Genomic DNA, 19212 nt, shown 5'->3' on the forward strand with positions numbered 1-19212 from the left:
GGGTTGGTTTTGTTGGGGGCTCTCTGTGCCTCCTGGATCTGGATTTCTCTTTCCTTCCCCAGATTCAGGAAGTTTTCAGCTATTATTTCTTCAGACAAATCTTCTGCCCCCTTCCCTCGCTCTTCTCCTTCTGGGATCCCTATCATGCGACTGTTAGGCCTGACAGCGTTGCTCAGTTCCCTGGGTCTATTTTCATTTTGCGTATCCCCCCCCCCCGCCTCATCTGCTCAACTTGATTGCTTTCCATGACTCTGTCCTCCAGGTGGCTGGTCCTTTCTTCTACTTCCTCTTGCATGCTATTTATTCCAGATGGTCTATTTTTATTTCCATTTAGTGAATCCAATAGCTCTAACTGGTTCTTTTTTATGTCTCCTAGCTCTTGGTGGAGGGTCTCATGGAAGTCCTGCAGTCCTTCCTCAATTCCAGTGAGAATCTTTATGAGATTACTTTAAATTCGCTATCAGACATATTACTTATCTCCGTTTCGCTTAGGTCTCCTGCTCTGATTTTGTCCTTCTCTTTGATTTGGGACACATTCCTCTGTCTCCTCATTCTGTCTCTTGCGTTGTCTGTTTTTCTGTGTTAGGAAAGTCAGCTACGTCTCCTGCACTTGAAAGTAGTGGCTCTATAAAGAAGAGGTCCTGCAGTACAATGTCTGTTCCCCAGAACCTGGTGCTTCAGGGGGTGTCTCCTTTTCGTGTTGCTCCAGGGGTGTCCTACCTTGTGGCTGGGATGTGTTTGCCTTCAGTCCTGTTGTCTGCGATGGCTCTCTGCCTGTTGTGGGCAGAGTCTGGTGCCCGTGGTGTTAGTGGGCTGCTCCGGGGCTGCCTCGGGCTTGAGTCGAGTCAGACCAGGTGTTTGCCAGGGATGCAGTAGCACCAAACTACAGGCACTGTCCCTGTGTCATCCCCAGAGAAGCTTTTGTTGGTGGGTGGGGCCTGCAGTCAGACCAGCTGCCTGCCCTCAGCCCACTGCTGGGGTCACAGTCAGACGGGTGTGTGGTTATCTTCCCCTCTCCCTGGGGCAGGACTCACTCTGGAGTGGTGCTGACCTCGTCTGGGCCGCGCACACACTGCCAGGCTTGTGGCACCACTTTGATGAGATCTTGCCAAGAGTGATCAGAGGGGGTGGATCTGCTTCGCTGTGGCCTCTTGCCTATGCCGGGCTGCAGAGAGTCTGTTCTGCCAGTTTTCGGGCTGCTTTTTGGGTTATTTATGCTGACGTGGTTGCTCTCTAGGTGGCCACGTGGCAAGAGGTCAGCCCAGGGACGTCCTGCTCCGCCATCTTCCCAGCAGCCTCTGCCAGTAATTCTACATTTACTTTTTGAGATACTGCTAAACTGCATCATTTTACATTCCCACCAACAATTTACAAGGGTGCTAATTTCTCCACACTCCTGCCAACACTTACTATTTTCTGTTTTTTAGTATTATCACCATCTAGTGGATGTGAAATGGCATTTGTTTCTACATATTTGTGAATTTTCCCATTTTCCTTATATTTTTATCTCTAATTTCATTCCTTGGGGTTGTAACAATACTTATTTTATGATTTTAATCTTTTCATTTTTATTGAACCTTGCTTTGTGATTTAACAGATGGTTAATCATTATATATATATGTGTGTGTGTGTGTATGTATATATAGTAGTGTACCATTCTGATTCCTTTCTCATTTCCTTTTCTGTATAATTTTTAGCCATATTCTTCATTGTTATCCAGTATTCTTCTAACTTTATAATATCAACCCCTATTTGGGGTTTTCTCTTCACTAATTTAACTACTTTACTTCAGAACATAAGGTGTATATTTGTCTAGTCTGGAGGGTACTAGGTATATAGTTGGATCCTGTGGTGACTGTTCTTTGAGAAGCTTTAGAGCCGTGGCTGAAGAGAATGATGAATCAGAATGGAAATTCAGTGACCTTTATCTGAATTGTTAAAGTTCATCCCTTTGGGATGATGTAACCCTAAAAGAATCAAGTTTATTGAGAGAGAAGAGGACTGAACTTGAACTCCAAGTTAACCCCTCTCAATCTGGACTCTGTGCACAGAAACCAGATCAAAGACTCTTTCACTAGGTTTGAGAACTGATTCAAGCCAATTTTGGAACACAAAAAATATCAAGTATTTCTTGGTAGGTATCAGTGTGCAAATATAGCTGCAGGTCAATGTAAATAAGCTACTTTTCTACAACCTCACTTCAAGGTTATAATGGAAAAAGATTCTCAAACCAAATTATGCCCACATAAGACATTTTAGCCAGAAGTCTTCAGTAGACATAATAAAAAGTCTATAAGCTCCCTAAAGTCACAGTGCTCTGCCTGGTTTGTTACCTGGAGAGCACCTAGAATGAAGAGTCCCCTTGAGGCAAAATGGTCAATATTCACCTAACCATCTAATCAGGTTTAGGAGATCAAGAATCAAAGGACTATTCAGGGATCAAAGCTGGGCTGCTTTCCTTAGGGTGAAGGTGAAAAGCTATTCTTATATCCAGTTCATGATACTAATTTCACCAGTGAAAACCATTTTTAATACCCATTGGGGGGTGATTAATAAGACATTGATTACACCATCCAAAATTCATATTTAATATTTATGCTACTAATTAGAAAGGTCTATTTTGTTGATTACAGAAAAAGGGGAATAATGACATCTAACAGCTTCCACTTAAGTGGAGTCTCTTTATTGAGCACTAGCTAGTCATTCCTGCAGTGTGTATTTCTGATTTGGACAGTGGATCTCCCTTGCATAAACACAAAACAAAACAAACACGTAATGTCATGCTGTCTATATTAAGGCATTTTGAAGTCAACTACAGATATTTTGACAAGCAGAATTATACATTTCAACAATATTGCAGACACAATAAATCAAAAATAATTTATAACTGGCATCAAAAATATTTAAAAATCTATCAAAATCACTGTTTGGCTAAATCTATACTAATTATATATAAAGTCTAGAAAAATATCTCAAGTAAACATACAATTTATTCTATAAATTACATGCTTTCAATTTCAGAAAGTAGATATATATTCAAGTTAAGTAATATTTCCTACTCAGTATTAAATTCATAATTTTAATTAATAAAATATAATAACATATCAATTATGGTCACTTTAAGTATTCAGCATAAAAATAATTTCTGTAGTTATCATTTATATTGTTAAAATAATATTGTATTTTATGTAGCTACGATGAATATCAACTACCCAAAGATAATAAACCTGTCCCAATACCACTTAATACAAGGCTATTTTGTTTATTCCTGATAACATTTGTATAATTCCCTTCAACCTGAGTTAGGATTTTAATTCTCTTTTTATGCCATTTCTCTTTGCAGTCAACAGATGTTCTCCACAACAAGGAGAATAATGTGCCTGGAGAATCCAGTCTCTAGCTTTTAAGTGAAATAGTTGCTATAAAATGCTGTATCTTGAGTTTGGATCATAAAATTTCCAAATGTAGGTACCTCGATCAAGTACTAAAACAAGACAACTCTTTCCTTTATCATACTGAAATAGCTGGTTACTGCTTCTCTGGGGAATCAATATACAACCTTCAAAGACAGAATTTCAGTATCATCTGTTGCTGTAATAAATGTTCAGTATTTTCCCTAGTGTTGAGTGAAATGAGTGCGCTTGAACTTCCTTTCCCAATTCTGTAGTTGAAAATAATTCTTTTGCTTTTTCCATACAATGGTTGTAGCAAAATAATTTTGAAAAGAGACCAGTTTCTAAGTATTGAATATTGAAATTAATTAGCATTCACATTGCACTGTGCACTGCTGTCCCTAAAGAATTGCAGTAATGAGCATTGAGATTAACTACACACAATAGGACACCTTGTAATATTACATCTTAATGTCATAAAAATATACGTAGTCCTTGAACAGTCTAAATATTCTACAGAATCAGTTACACCAACAGACCTAGGAGGACCCGTCATAGAGGACATGGTCCTGTAACTATTCAGAGTGTACCAAACTATGTTGGTTCATCTTAATATTGTCTCAACTAACATTTCAGAGTGTCTGTTCTTGGAATTGACATAATATAACAACACATCATTATCAAATAATCACATGTAAAAGTACACAGCATTTGGTTTAATGACCCACTTTTAATTAATTGCAAGTGTTGTGTTTAGAAAACTGTTGATTTATCAAAACAAAGCCAAGTAATGGATAATGGCAAACATAATTTCAGTCAGTTTGTCTGCTTTACTTTTTTCCTATAATCTCACCAGGTGTTGGCTAATTTTCAAATTTAGTCAAAACATTTGCTCCAAGTAGGATTTTAAAAATTAACTTACTTTAGTTTATTCACAGCCTGATTAAACAGATAATTAAAACTTACAGATGCAGATCCCTGTTAAATTACTGTAGCTTGAATGAATTTGTGGAGTAGGTTATTAGTTGTACACACACTGGCACAAAATGAAGCAGTCACTGTGAGGAAGACATACCAAGATTCAGTGTTTTCTGTTTTCCACATATTTTTCTAAAAATAGTTCCTTTTAATTAATTTGAAAAGAGAGGGAAACTTGGAACAATTTTAAAATTTATATGAGATAGAACTCTTTGGCCTCAACTTCCTTCAGCTTGCGATATTGTTCATTGTACTATTTCAGAATGGAATTGATCAAGGAAATTTTATTTGCATTAAATCCTTTTGTGACAAAGAATGAGGTAAGAAATATTTTCCTGAAAATGTTAAAATGGTCATTCCCAATAAATTGTCACCATGCAAATTAGATATGTGGCCAATCTCTACTGTGAATCTTTCTTATTTATAGGACTAACTGATTTTCAAACTATCTTCATTTTTTTTATTTTTAAAAATGGAGATAATACTTTAAGCATTGTTATAGAAGCTAAAAGAGATGATGTATGTGAAATTTTCTAGCACATCTCCAAGAGCAAATTCTTGCATGGTTTGTTTCTTTCATACAGTTGCACATGGAACAGGTAAAAAAAAATGCAAAACAAAACAAAAAACCTTTGGACTTGAACTTTCCCATATGCTACTTTAAATTGGAATAAGTTACATACTGACTTTGACCTTGATTCAGATAGTTCACCTTTAAAACTAAACAAATAGTCTTGTAGGTAACAGAGAAAACAAAGAGAAAATGTATATACAGCTTCCAGTATTATTCTTTGCATTTTGTATTCACTCAATAAGTGTTATTTCCCTTAAAATTTTCTAATTATAACTTCATATATCTATTCTTGTTAAATACTAGCTCAACAATCTATAGTATTCTAATTCCAGATTCTTGGAGAAAGAAACAAAACATTGTAAATTCTCCATTCTTTCCTAGTTCATCATATATCTATTGAGAATCTACTACATACTTATATTTCTCTAGGCTTTAAAGATACTATGCTTTATAGGACTTCCTTAATGAAACTTACTTGGTCATACCAATCATAAACAATAACCAACACAATGTCAGGTGGGGAAGAGTACCAAGAAGAAAGTTAAATAGGACATGGATTAGCAGATGGCATATTGAAGTATGATGGTTTGGGGTACCAGTGAAACATAGGTTAATCCAGAAATGGTAAGAATTCTTTCCATGTAAATTACAAATTTCATGTAATTCCAATAAAAATTCCAATGTGATTTATATCTACAAAAATTGATTCCAAAAGTAATCATAAAGAGAATAAAAGAGGATAGCTCTCCAGAATTCATGTATTGGGTGATGTTACAAATCAATGGGGAAATAAAAGATTAATCAAAAAATGTTGTGGGCCCCTGGGTGTCTCAGACAGTTAAGCCTCTGACTTTGGCTCAGGTCATGATCTCAAGGCCCTGGGATTGAGCCCCAGGTTGGGCTCCTGGCTGAGTGGGGAGTCTGCTTATCCCTCTCCCTCTGCCCCTCACTCCACTTGTGCTCTCTCTCTCTCAAATAAATAAACAAAATCTTTAAAAAAATGTTGCTAAGAAAATTATCTAAATTTAAGAAAATTACTGATATTTATGTTACAACATATATCATAATACAGCCAAGATAATTTTTTTTAAGATTTTTATTTATTTATTTGAGAGAGAGAGTGAGTGAGAGAGAGAGCATGAGAAGGAGGAGGGGCAGAGGGAGTAAATAAAAAAATAAGACAGTATCAATCATTTGGTGAAATATCTGAAAAGAACTATAAATAAAAAAATAAAAGTAAACTATAAATAAAAAACTATAAATAAAAATAAAAATATACAGCCAAGATAAATTTAAGAGGCTTAGATAAAAGTAAACAATAAATAAACTATTAAAAAGATAAATTAAAAAGTAAACTAAAAAAATAATTAATTAAAAAAATAAATATAAATAAATAACATATAAAAATAAGCTACAAAAAGTAAACTATGAATAAGCTATAAAAAACTATAAATAAAAAATATAGGGGCACCTGGATGGTTCAGATGGTTAGGGGTCTGCCTTCACCTCAGGTCATGATCTCTAGGTCCTGGGATTGAGCCCCACGTCTGGCTCCCTGCTCAGTGGGGACTCTGCTTCTCCCTCTCCCTCTGCCTCTCCCCCTGCTCCTGCTCTCTCTCTCTCTCTCTCTCTCTCAAATGAATAAATAAAATTTTTTAAAAAAATTAGAAATAAAAAACTATATTTAAAAAATACTCTGCTAGAAACAACATTTTAAGTATAAAAGCAATGGAATAAATAAAAACAAGCATAAACTACATAAAATTTAAGACTTCTGAACATATAAAATACATTAAAAGATAATAAAATTTTAAAATATTAATTAAAGGACTTTAAAAGATAAATTCCTAATTTTACTGAGATAAGCCTGACAAACTTTATCTGGGTTATCTAGAATTGTGCCAGTACCATAGCCACTAGGGACGTGAGGATCAAGCACTTGAAACGTGGCTGGATCATCTGACCAGATTGCCTTACCTTCATCTCTCATAGAGTATGTTAAGAGCCTTGGTTATGCTGATAATCGTGGTGGTGATGATGATGATGATCATTGTTGCTATATATCATCTGGCATTGTCTTATATCTTCACACTTTGTTTTCTTGGGTTTTGTTTATTTTATATACTGCTGATGGAATTTGGGAAGTCAAATATCACTGGTCCCACAATACTGCAGTTTCCTGACTTACATAAAGGCTGTGAACTATGAACTGGCCAATGCCAAATTACTCAAGAATGCTGAGTTCTATATCACTCAAAAGAAAAAGAAGTTGAACAATTGACCAAATAAAACCAACACCAAACTTGTTATAAAGAACCGGGAAGGGTAAAGAGGGAAAAATCTAAGTTCTAATGACATTTTAACAAATAAATACCCCTTATCCATTTTGGTTCCATTGGGGAAGAGTTTATGGAGTTATTTCTGAGATTTTCAACTGATGGGAACAGATCTAGATAATATAAACTTTTGTAAAGACAAGTTGTACCTGGAAATTGACTTAATATGCCTGTGGTTTTGGCCAATGTATATCCCTGGATTCTGAAAATTTGTTTCCCTCCTACTCCCGTATATTGTCTCACTTATTCCAAAGCAGCCACCGTGACTAATAGGACATTCCAGTACTGATAACGTTTCAGAGTTGGTAGAATACACAATGAACAGATAATGACCACTTAATTCACTTTGATTAAATAATTGCATATATGAATTTCTGTGAGATTATGAAGAGAACTGAGAGACAAAATTGTGGAAGAGGGTACCATCATCATTGGTGCTGCTGCTGTTATTTTTATTATCTTAATATGGGTTGTACAAAAAAATTGATTCTGCAAACATTATAATTTTAACTTTAGGAAAAGTTAATGACTAAAGTTACTCATTAAACTTCAAAAAATTAGTCATTATCCCATTATAAAAAATGACCACAAATAGCATTTTCATTATGTAGATCTCCATATATGTGCATTTATATTTCTATATGCATTGAACCCTAATGTGTGTGTGTGTGTGTGTGTATCATTTGTACTTTCTTTACTATTCAATTAATGTGAAGCCTTTATTGTGCTGAGGATTAAAGATGATGTAAATGAAGTACTTAGTGTCATTTTTCCCAGAAAGCACATTCTTAAATGTTAAGCTATTCCTATTGCTGCTCACAATGTTCTGTATTTTCTTATTTCTACACAACCAAATGTATTTCCTTGATAACTTTGTTTGCTCAAACACTCAAAACGAAGAATTGTTCAATTAAAGTTAACTAACTCATTTCAACTCTGCAGTTCATAATGTCTGTCTTCCTATTTAATGTCATGCCCAACCATCTCTATGACTTTTGGCTGCATTTAATAGCAACCTGAATACAATGGCTTATTGAAACAGAGACACATATTTCTCATGCAGAAAGTACTTCAGATGCAGGAAGTGCATGGACTCATTCCATTATGTCACAAGGGACCCAGTCTTTCTCTTTCTGCCATCTTTAACTGGCTGTGTCTTCATTCTGGCATGAGGTTGCTGTGTCAGGCAATCACAATTGAGAAGTGGAAAGATGTCTGACCTGTCTGTTTTTACCTTTTAAACAGGAAAAGGATAGCTTTTCCAGAAATCTTACAGGTTTGATTTAAAGAGTAGACTTTCATTTATATTTAATTATCTGTAACTTGATCAAAGGGCAATTGATTGCTATAAGTGAGTACTCGGAAGGTATTTGCAAATGTACACTTTTCTAACCCCAAACAAAATGGGGTCTGTTGGAGAAGAAGATGATGATCTGAGTACTAAGGAGATAATGAGAAGACAGATTTGGATTTGAATCATGATACTTCAATTTACTAACAGATTTTAATTGATTTTCTAGTTACTTTGAACCAATTTTCTCATCTACTAAATGATGAAATAATATCTATTTATTTGCATATTTATGAGAAGTTAGTAAGACAGTATCAATCATTTAGTGAAATACCTGAAAACTATTGTGTTGTCATTATTGTGCCGATTTACATGAAGAGTTAGGCTTGTGAAGATATAAGGGTTTATGTCTACAGGTGGCAGTAGATGAGGTTGAAATTAATAAAAATAAAAAAATATTCTAAAACAAGTGAATGTTGTTAAAGCCATATGACTGATGCGAAAAATATTTCTCATTACTTTTCGAAAAAACATAATCAAGAATTCATGCTAGCAATGTCCACAATAGCCAAACTGTGGAAAGAGCCAAGATGTCCATCGACAGATGAATGGATAAAGAAGATGTGGTATATATATACACAATGGAATATTATGCAGCCATCAGAAGGAATGAGATCTTGCCATTTGCAATGACATGGATGGAACTGGAGGGTGTTATGCTGAGTAAAATAAGCCAATTAGAGAAAGACATGTATCATATGACCTCACTGATATGAGGAATTCTTAATCTCAGGAAGCAAACTGAGTGTTGCTGGAGTGGTGGGGGGTGGGAGGGATGGGGTGGCTGGGTGATAGACATTGGGTAGGGTATGTGCTATGGTGAGCGCTGTGAATTGTGCAAGACTGTTGAATCACAGATCCATACTTCTGAAACAAATAATGCAACATATGTTAAGAAAAAAGAAAAAGAAGAAGATAGCAGGAGGGGAAGAATGAAGGGGAGTAAGTCAGAGGGGGAGACGAACCATGAGAGACGATGGACTCTGAAAAACAAACAGGGTTCTAGAGGGGAGGAGGGTAGGGGGATGGGTTAGCCTGGTGATGGGTATTAAAGAGGGCACGTTCTGCATGGAGCACTGGGTGTTATGCACAAACAATGAATCATGGAACACTACATCAAAAACTAATGATGTAATATATGGTGATTAACATAACAATAAAAAATTAAAAAAAAGAATTCATGCTAAATATGTTGTACCCTTATTATGTTCAATAAAAGCACAATAATATAAAATAATGATTTTTGCCCATTTCTTGACTGGATTTTTGTTTTTTGGGTGTTGAATTTGAGAAGTTCTTTATAGATTTTGGATACTAGCCCTTTATCTGATAAGTCCTCCCATTCCATAGGTTGCGTTTTAGTTTTATTGACTGTTTCCTTTGCTGTGCAAAAGCTTTTTATCCTGATGAACTCCCAATAGTTCATTTTTGCTTTTGTCTCCTTTGCCTTTGGAGATATATCTAGCAAGAAGTTGCTGTGGCTGAAGTCACAGAGGTTGCTGCCTGTGTTCTCCTCTAGGCAATGTCCAGATAGCCAAAACATGGAAAAGGTCCAGATATCCTTTGACAGATGAATGCATAAAGAAGATGTGGTATATATACACAATGCAATATTACTCAGCCATCATGTATGAGCCTTATTTAAAAAGAGCATTTTTTGAAAACAGGTCAACAAAGATGGCAGGTTAAAAACTTACTATATTAATCTACAGCATTATTGTATTTTGAGGAAGAATTATTATTTGAAGCCTTATACAGAGTATGTGCATGTGAACCACTATAGGTAAAATCCACAGAGCATATCAGTTGCTTAGTTAAAGGCTATATTATAATTTGAATTCTGAATAAAGAAAGAAATATGTTTTCTTAACTCCCTGTGGATAGAACCTTGGTCATCTTTACTATAAGTTTTTAAATCTTTAGAAAATGGTCTTGTATAATTGCAGCTAAAACACAATCCAATGAGAATAGACAGAAAATATCAAAGGTGATACCACCATTCTAAAGTGCAGAGCTATTTATTTGTGTTGATTGCCCCTTTTCCTAATCAGGTTAATTCAAAATAAAAAGTGAACACAAGGAAGTAAAAAGGTGGTATAGAACCAGAGAAGAAGAAATGAGATATTTTCAATTCTTCAGCCTCTTTTCATATTGTCTAGCATCATTTGATGGGAATTCCTTATTATACGTGGTCTGAACTTCTAGAGTAGGGACAAAACTGGTCTCTAAGGCATTATATTCAATGTCCTTCATATTCAAAAATCCACTAAAATTATTATTTTAATAGTATATTTTATATATCTCTTATGACAAAAAGTCAGATTTCCCATTAAGTAACGAAGAATATTCAATATATTTAATAATCAAGACTGTTTCTATTCCAGATTTAAGATACTTTACTGTTTATTTCCTCTTAGTATTTTTTCCTCTGACCTGAGCATACACTGGGAATGGCTCCATGGTTTTCCTCATGGTATTCCATTTTATTCCATCTAACTAGCATTTCATTCCACTCATTTTAGCCTATTGAAATCATGTTAAAAGCCAGCTCAGGGGCACCTGGATGGCACAGTTGTTTGAGTGACCAACTGAGGGTCCTGAGATCGAGCCCCGTGTCAGGCTCCACACTCAGCATGGAGTCTTCTTGAGATTCTCTCTCTCTCCCTCTGCCCCTGCTGCTTGTGCTTCCTCCCACCACACAAATAAATAAATATATCTTTAAAAAAAAAAGCCAGCTGAAATTTCCTATATTTAGGAATCCTTATTTTAATTTTATTTTATTATGTTATGTTAATCACTAAACATCATTAGTTTTTGATGTAGTGTTCCATGATTCATTGTTTGCATACAACACACTCTGCTCCATTAAATACATGCCCTCTTTAATACCCATCAGCAGGCTAACCAATTCCCACACTCCCCTCCCCTTAAGAACCATCAATTTCTTTCTCAGCGTCCACAGTCTCTCATGGTTTGTATCGCCCTCTGAACGTCCCCCTTCATTTTTCCCTTCCTACTATCTTCTTCTTTTTTTTTTTTTTAATGTATAATGTATTATTTGTTTCAGAGGTACAGGTCTGTGATTCAACAGTCTTGCACAATTCACAGTGCTCACCATAGCACATACCCTCCCCAACGTCTATCACCCAGCCACCCCATCCCTCCCACTCCCCACTACTCCAGCAACCCTCAGTTTGTTTCCTGAGATTAAGAATTCCTTATATCAGTGAGATCATATGATACATGTCTTTCTCTGATTGGCTTATTTTGCTTAGCATAATACCCTCTAGTTCTATCATGTCATTGCAAATGGCAAGATTTCATTTTTTTAAAGATATTATTTATTTATTTGACAGAGAGAGGCACAGCGAGAGAGGGAACACAAACAGGGGGAGTGGGAGAGGGAGAAGCAGACTCCCCCACTGAGCAGGGAGCCTGATGCAGGGCTCGATTCCAGGAACCTGGGATCATGACCTGAGCCGAAGGCAGATGCTTAATGACTGAGCCACTCAGGCACCCCAAGATTTTGGTTTTTTGATGGCTGCATAATATTCCATTGTATGAATACCACATCTTCTTTATCCATTCATCTGTCGATGGACATCTTGTCTCTTTCCATAGTTTGGCTATTGTGGACATTGCTGCTATAAACATTGGGGTGCACATACCCCTTCAGATCATTACATTTGTATCTGTGGGGTAAATACCCAGTAGTGCAATTGCTGGGTCTTAGGGTAGTTCTATTTTAAAATTTTTGAGGAACCTCCATACTGTTTTCCAGAGTGGATGCACCAGCTTGCATTCCCACCAACAGTGTAGGAGGGTTCCCCTTTCTCCGCATCCCCGCCAACATCTGTCATTTTCTGACTTGTTAATTTTAGCCATTCTGACGGGTGTGAGGTGGTATCTCATTGAGGTTTTGATTTGGATTTCCCTGATGCCGAGCGATGTTGGGCACTTTTTCACATGTCTGTTGGCCATTTGGATGTCTTCTTTGGAAAAATGTCTGTTCATGTCTTCTTCCTATTTCTTGATTGGATTATTTGTTCTTTGGGTGTTGAGTTTGATAAATTCTTTACAGATTTTGAATACTAGCCCTTTTTCCGATATGTCAGTTGCAAATATCTTCTCCCATTCTGTCGGTTGTCTTTTGGTTTTGTGGACTGTTTCTTTTGCTGTGCAAAAGGTTTTTATCTTGATGAAGTCCCAAAAGTTCATTTTTGCCCTTGCTTCCCTTGCCTTTGGGGATGTTTCTAGGAAGAAATTGCTGGGGCTGAGGTTGAGGAGGTTGCTGCCTGTGTTCTCCTCTAGGATTTTGATGGACTCCTGTCTCACATTTATGTCTTTTACTCATTTTGAGTCTATTTTTGTGTGTGGTGTAAGGAAATGGTCCAGTTTCATTCATCTGCATGTGGCTGTCCAATTTTCCCAACACTATTTGTTGAAGAGACTGTCTTTTTTCCATTGGACATTCTTTCCTGCTTTGTCAAAGATGAGTTGACCATAGAGTTGAGGGTCCATTTCTGGGTTCTTCTCTATTCTGTTCCATTGATGGTTGTGTCTGTTTTTGTGCCAGTACCATACTGTCTTGATGATGACAGCTTTGTAATAGAGCTTGAAGTCCGCAATTGTGAGGCCACCGGCTTTGCTTTGTTTTTTCAAGATTCCTCTGGCTATTAAGGGTCTTTTCTGGTTCCATAGAAATTTTAGGATTATTTGTTCCATTTCTCTGAAAAAAGTTGATGGTGTTTTGATGGGGATTGCATTAAATGTGTAGATTGCTCTAGGTAGCATTGACATCTTCAAAATGTTTGTTCTTCCAATCCATGAGCATGGAATGTTTTACTATTTCCTTGTGTCTTCCTCAATTTCTTTCATGAATATTTTATAGTTTTCTAAGTACATATTCTTTGCCTCTTTGGTTAGATTTATTCCTAGGTATCTTATGGTTTTGGGTGCAATTGTAAATGGGATTGACTCCTTAATTTCTCTTTCTTATGTCTTGTTGTTGGTGTACAGAAATGCAACTGATTTCTGTGCATTGATTTTATATTCTGGCCCTTACTGAATTCCTGTATGAATTCTAGCAGTTTTGGGGTGGAGTTTTTTGGGTTTTCCACATAAAGTACCATATCATCTGCAAACAGTGAGAGTTTGACTTCTTTGCCGATTTGGATGCCTTTTATTTTTTTGTTGTCTGATTCCTGTGGCTAAGACTTCTAGTACTATGTTGAATAGCAGTGGTGATAGTGGACATCCCTGTCATGTTCCTGACCTTAGGGGGAAAGCTCTCAGTTTTTCCCCATTGAGAATGATATTCGTTGTGGGTTTTTCATAGGTGGTTTTTAGGATATTGAGGTACGTACCCTCTATCCCTACACTCTGAAGAGTTTTAATCAAGAAAGTATGCTGTACTTTGTCAAATGCTTTTTCTGCATCTATTGAGAGGAACATATGGTTCTTGTTCTTTCTTTTATTAATCTATTGTATCACATTGATTGATTTGCGGATGTTGAACAAAACTTGCAGCCCAGGAATAAATCCTAATTGGTCATGGTGAATAATCCTTTTAAGGTACTGTTGAATCATATTGGCTATTATTTTGGTGAGAATTTTTGTATCCATGTTCATCAGAGATCTTAGTCTGTAATTCTCCTTTTTGATGGGATCTTTGTCTGATTTTGGGTCAAGTTACTGCTAGCCTCATAAAATGAGTTTGGACGTTTTCCTTCCATTTCTGTTTTTTGGAACAGTCTCAGAAGAATAGGTATTAATTCTTCTTTAAATGTTTGGTAGAATTCCCCTGGGAAGCCATCTGGCCCTGGGCTGTTGCTTGTTGGGAGATTTTTGATGGCCGCTTCCATTTCCTTACTGGTTATGGGTCTGTTCAGGTTTTCTTTTTCTTCCTGGTTCAGCTTTGGTAGGAGTTTATACGTCTCTAGGAATGCATTCATTTCTTCCAGATTATCTAATTTGCTGGCATATAGTTGCTGATAATGTGTTCTTATAATTGTTTGTATTTCTTTGGTGTTGGTTTTGATCACTCCTTATTCATTCATGATTTTTTATTTGGGTCCATTCTCTTTTCTTTTTGGTAAGTCTGGCCAGGGGTTTATCAATCTTATTTATTATTTCAAAGAACCAGCTCCTAGTTTCACTGATCTGTTCTACTGTTCTTTTGGATTCTATTTCATTGATTTCTGCTCTGATCTTTACTATTTCTCTTCTCCCACTGTGTATAGGCTTTATTTGCTGTGTTTTCTCCAGTTCCTTTAGGTGTAGGTTTAGGTTGTGTATTTGAGACTGTTCTTGTTTCTTGAGAAAGGTTTGTATTGCTATATACTTTCCTCTTAGGACAGCCTTTGCTGCATCCCAAAGATTTTGAACAGTTGTGTTTTCATTTTCATTGGTTTCCATGAATTTTTAAAATTCTCCTTTAATTTCCTGGTTGACCCATTCATTCTTTAGTAGGATGCTCTTTAGCCTCCATGTATTTGAGTTCTTCCCAACTTTACTCTTGTGATTGAGTTCTACTTTCAAAGCATCGTGGTCCAACAATATGCAGGGAATGATCCCAATCTTTTGGTACTGGTTGAGACCTGATTTGTGACCTAGGATGTGATCAATCTGGAGAATGTTCCATGGGCACTAGAGAAGAATGTGTATTCTGTTGCTTTGGGATGGAATGTTCTGAAAATATCTGTGAAGTCCATTTGGTCCAGTGTGTCATTTAAAGTCTTTATTTCCTTGTTGATCTTTTGCCTAGATTATCTGTCCATTTCAGTGAGGGGGGTGTTAAAGTCCCCTACTATTATTGTATTGTTTTTGATGCGTTTCTTTGATTTTGTTATTAATTGGCTTAATAATTGGCTGCTCCCATATTAGGGGCATAGATATTTAAAATTGTTAGATTTTCTTGTTGGATAGACCCTTTTAAGTATGGTATAGTGCTCCTCCTCATCTCTTCTTATAGTCTTTGGTTTAAAGTCTAATTTGTTTGATATAAGGATTGCCACCTCAGCTTTCTTTTGATGTCCATTAGCATGGTAAATTGTTTTCCACCCCCTCCCTTTCAATCTAGAGGTGTCTTTGGGTCTAAAATGAGTCTTCTGCAGACAGTATATTGATGGGTCTTGTTTTTTTATCCAGTCTGATACCCTGTGTCTTTTGATTGGGGCATTTAGCCCATTTACATTCAAGGTAACTATTGAAAGATATGAATTTAGTGCCATTGTATTGCCTATAAGGTGACTGTTACTGTATCTTGACTCTGTTCCTTTCTGGTCTATGTTACTTTGAGGCTCTTTCTCTGCTTAGGGAATCCCTTTCAATATTTCTTGTAGGGCTGGTTTGGTGTTCACAAATTCTTTTAGTTTTTGTTTGTCCTGGAAACTTTTTATCTCTCCTATTTTCAATGACAGCTTAGCTGGATATAGTGTTCTTGGCTGCATATTTTTCTCGTTTAGTGCTTTTAAGATATCACACCTGTCCTTTCTGGCCTGCCGGGTCTCTGTGGATAGGTCTGTTGCCAATCTAATGTTTCTACCATTATAGGTTACAGACCTCTTGTCCTGAGCTGTTTTCAGGATTTTCTCTTTGTCTCTGAGACTTGTAAGTTTTACTATTAGATGTTGGGGTATTGACCTATTTTTATTGATTTTGAGTGGTGTTTTTTGTGCCTCCTGGTTTTTGATGCCTGTTTTCTTCCCCAGTTTAGGGAAGTTCTTTTCTATAATTTGCTCCAATATAACTTCTGCCCCTCTCTCTCTTTCTTCTTCTCTGGGATCCCAATTATTCTAATGTTGTTTTGTCTTTTGGTATCACTTATCTCTCGAATTTTGCCCTTGTGATCCAGTAGTTGTTTATCCTTCATTTTCTCAGCTTCCTTATTCTCCATCATTTTGTCTTCTATATCAGCAATTCTCTCTTCTTCCTCATTTATCCTAGCAGTTACAGCCTCCATTTTTTATTGCACCTCATTAATAGCTTTTTTGATTTCAACTTGGTTAGATTTTAGTTCTTTTAGGAATCCTTTTATGACCTTCCTGGGCTGATTTATTACTTTTTCATTTGTGATTCCATTATACTTTATTTATAATTATATTACATAATTTGTTATAACTGTAAAGTTTTCTAGTTACCTGTGAACTTACCCCCTTTTCTACTAGGTCAAAAGCTCTTTGGTTTTTTTTGTTTTTTTTTTTTTTAATTACCCAGTGCCAAATTTGAGGATGTATACCTCGTAGCCTCTCATAAATGCTTGTTTAATTAAATTAATATCCATCAATATGTGTCAGATGGTTAATGTTTTATGCTATAGGGTTTGTTTTCTTTTAATATCTACTATTCTGGAATCACTGCCTATTTGCCTTTTTGACATATTGGAAAGAATATCAATGAAACATTTCCCTCCAAGTTCACCTTGCTGAACATTCTAAACTACTACTACTCCATGCCTTCTGCTTGCATCATCTCTTTTCTCAAACAATTCCATCATTTTCAATTACAAAATCCTAGGTCATATAGACTACATTGCATAGAATTTCAGCTTCCTTCCAGAAATGTCTTCGTAAAAGCCAGTATGTCTTCTTTTAATTAATTATTTTTATATCCATTTGGTGAGGAATTCTCTTAACCTCTCATTTCAAGTCCATCTTGTCCTTGTTGAGTCTCTGTGTACTCAGCATAGAGGTGAATCTGCTAGCCTCATCAAGTTTTTTTTTTTAATAAGTTTTCAGTTGTAAAAATTGCAAGGAGAGTGAAAAAGTCCACTGTCAAAATTAGGCATTATTCATCATGACATTTTTCTCTATGGTTCTAATGTGGCCAAGAAGAAGCCACATATATTCAAAACCTTATGTGAATAGCAGCATGATATCTAGGTTAGAGTTCAAAATGTGTTATGGAGGAAACCAGTGAAGTCATTTGCTTCCTTTAGGCTTTAGTTTTCATATATGTAAAATGTGATAAATTTAGATAATATCTATGTGCTTTTCTTCTTAAAATTCCTATTTTTTTTTAAATTCAGTTTTAACTGATTCAAGGTTAATACTAAAACCATGAAAATGCACATTTAGGAGGCTATGGAGGGAATAATCGTCAAAGTCACTGACTTATACAATATCAGAGTCAGAAGGAAACTTGAAGACCACTCAGTAGTCTTTCTGCTCACAGCAAAGACTTAACATCAATATCCATACCAGGGGAGGATTTTTTTGTCAGTCAAATATGTTCCTCAATAACAATTTTATTATATTGAAATTTAATCTGTTCCATTGTTGGACAAGATAACTTATCAGGAAATTCTTATAGCATATATCTGCATTTTTATCTCCTTCCCATCCATAGTTAAAATTGCCTAGAGAACTCAAATAACGTACCCCTAGAACTGTGGAATTCTGTCCATGGTCACAACTTGGGAGCAGATAAGGATTCAAAAGTGGGGCCACTTTAACCAACCATGACATCTGTGGAAGGCAGAATTCTAAAAAGCATGACCCTATTTGAAGATTCCAGACTTAACCCCCAGTACTGTGACTATTACGAGCTCTCAGTCTGGCAGTGCAATTGTAGTAGACAGTGCAGTTGACTTTCAGTAAGGGAAATGTTCAGGGTTGGCCTGGCCTAATCCTATGAGTCCTTAAGAGCAGAGAGCTTTCTCTGGCTGATGACAGAACAAAGTGAGAGGGACTAAAATATGAGGACTTTGGCAAGGCTTTGCCAGCTTTGAAGGAAATTTGAGATTTTCAGAATAAAGTCAAGAAAGAATCTTCGGTGCCTTTTCCACTTATACCCCAACATCCACAACCCCTCAAACCTCTAGAGAATCATAGGATGCCATAGAACGAATATTAAATATCACTGTATTGGTATGCTGATATCTCTCCATCTCTCTCACTCTTTTTGATGTTTAAAAAAATAATATATATCTACCTTCTTGCTTATTACCTCTTTATCTTCTTTTTAATTATTTCTAACTCAGTAGTAAATAACTCGTAGATTCATGTATATCTCAGTCTAAGAATCCGGGTAGGGGGGCCTGGGCAGTTCAGTCAGTTAAACACTGGACTCGTGATTTCGCTCAGGTCATGATCTTGGGGTCATGATCTCGGGATCCTGAGATGGGGCTCCATGCCCAGTAGGGAGTCTGCTTGAGATTCTCTTCTCTCCCTCTTTCTGTGCCCCTCCTCACCAATATGCCCATGCTTTCTCTAACAGAAATAAATAAATCTAAAAAAAAAAAAAAAAGAATCCAGGTAGAAAAAACACATTTCCTTTATTGTCATTTATATATGTATTGAAGCCACTTTTTTGCTAGGTTGATGAGAAATTCCATCCTAGTCATTACTGGGACTCTCACCCACTATCAGAATTTCACTATTATCTGGGATAAGTTGGTAATACATAGAGAACATGGGAAGAACTTCTGATCACTAGTGTTTAATAGCTTTGTTTTAAGACTTGCAACAGTCCCCTTAAATCTGTCAGCAGTCTTTTTCCTGGCATATCAGTCAGATACTAGAGGTTTTTGTTTTGTTGTGCTTTTTGCTAAAGCTAGGAACATTATGCCTAAAGACCAGC

Source organism: Eumetopias jubatus, unplaced genomic scaffold (genome assembly GCF_037043125.1).
Source record: "Eumetopias jubatus isolate StellerSeaLion01/CBP00866 unplaced genomic scaffold, mEumJub1_p1.0 scaffold_16, whole genome shotgun sequence".
In the NCBI taxonomy this organism is placed as follows: Eukaryota; Metazoa; Chordata; class Mammalia; order Carnivora; family Otariidae; genus Eumetopias; species Eumetopias jubatus.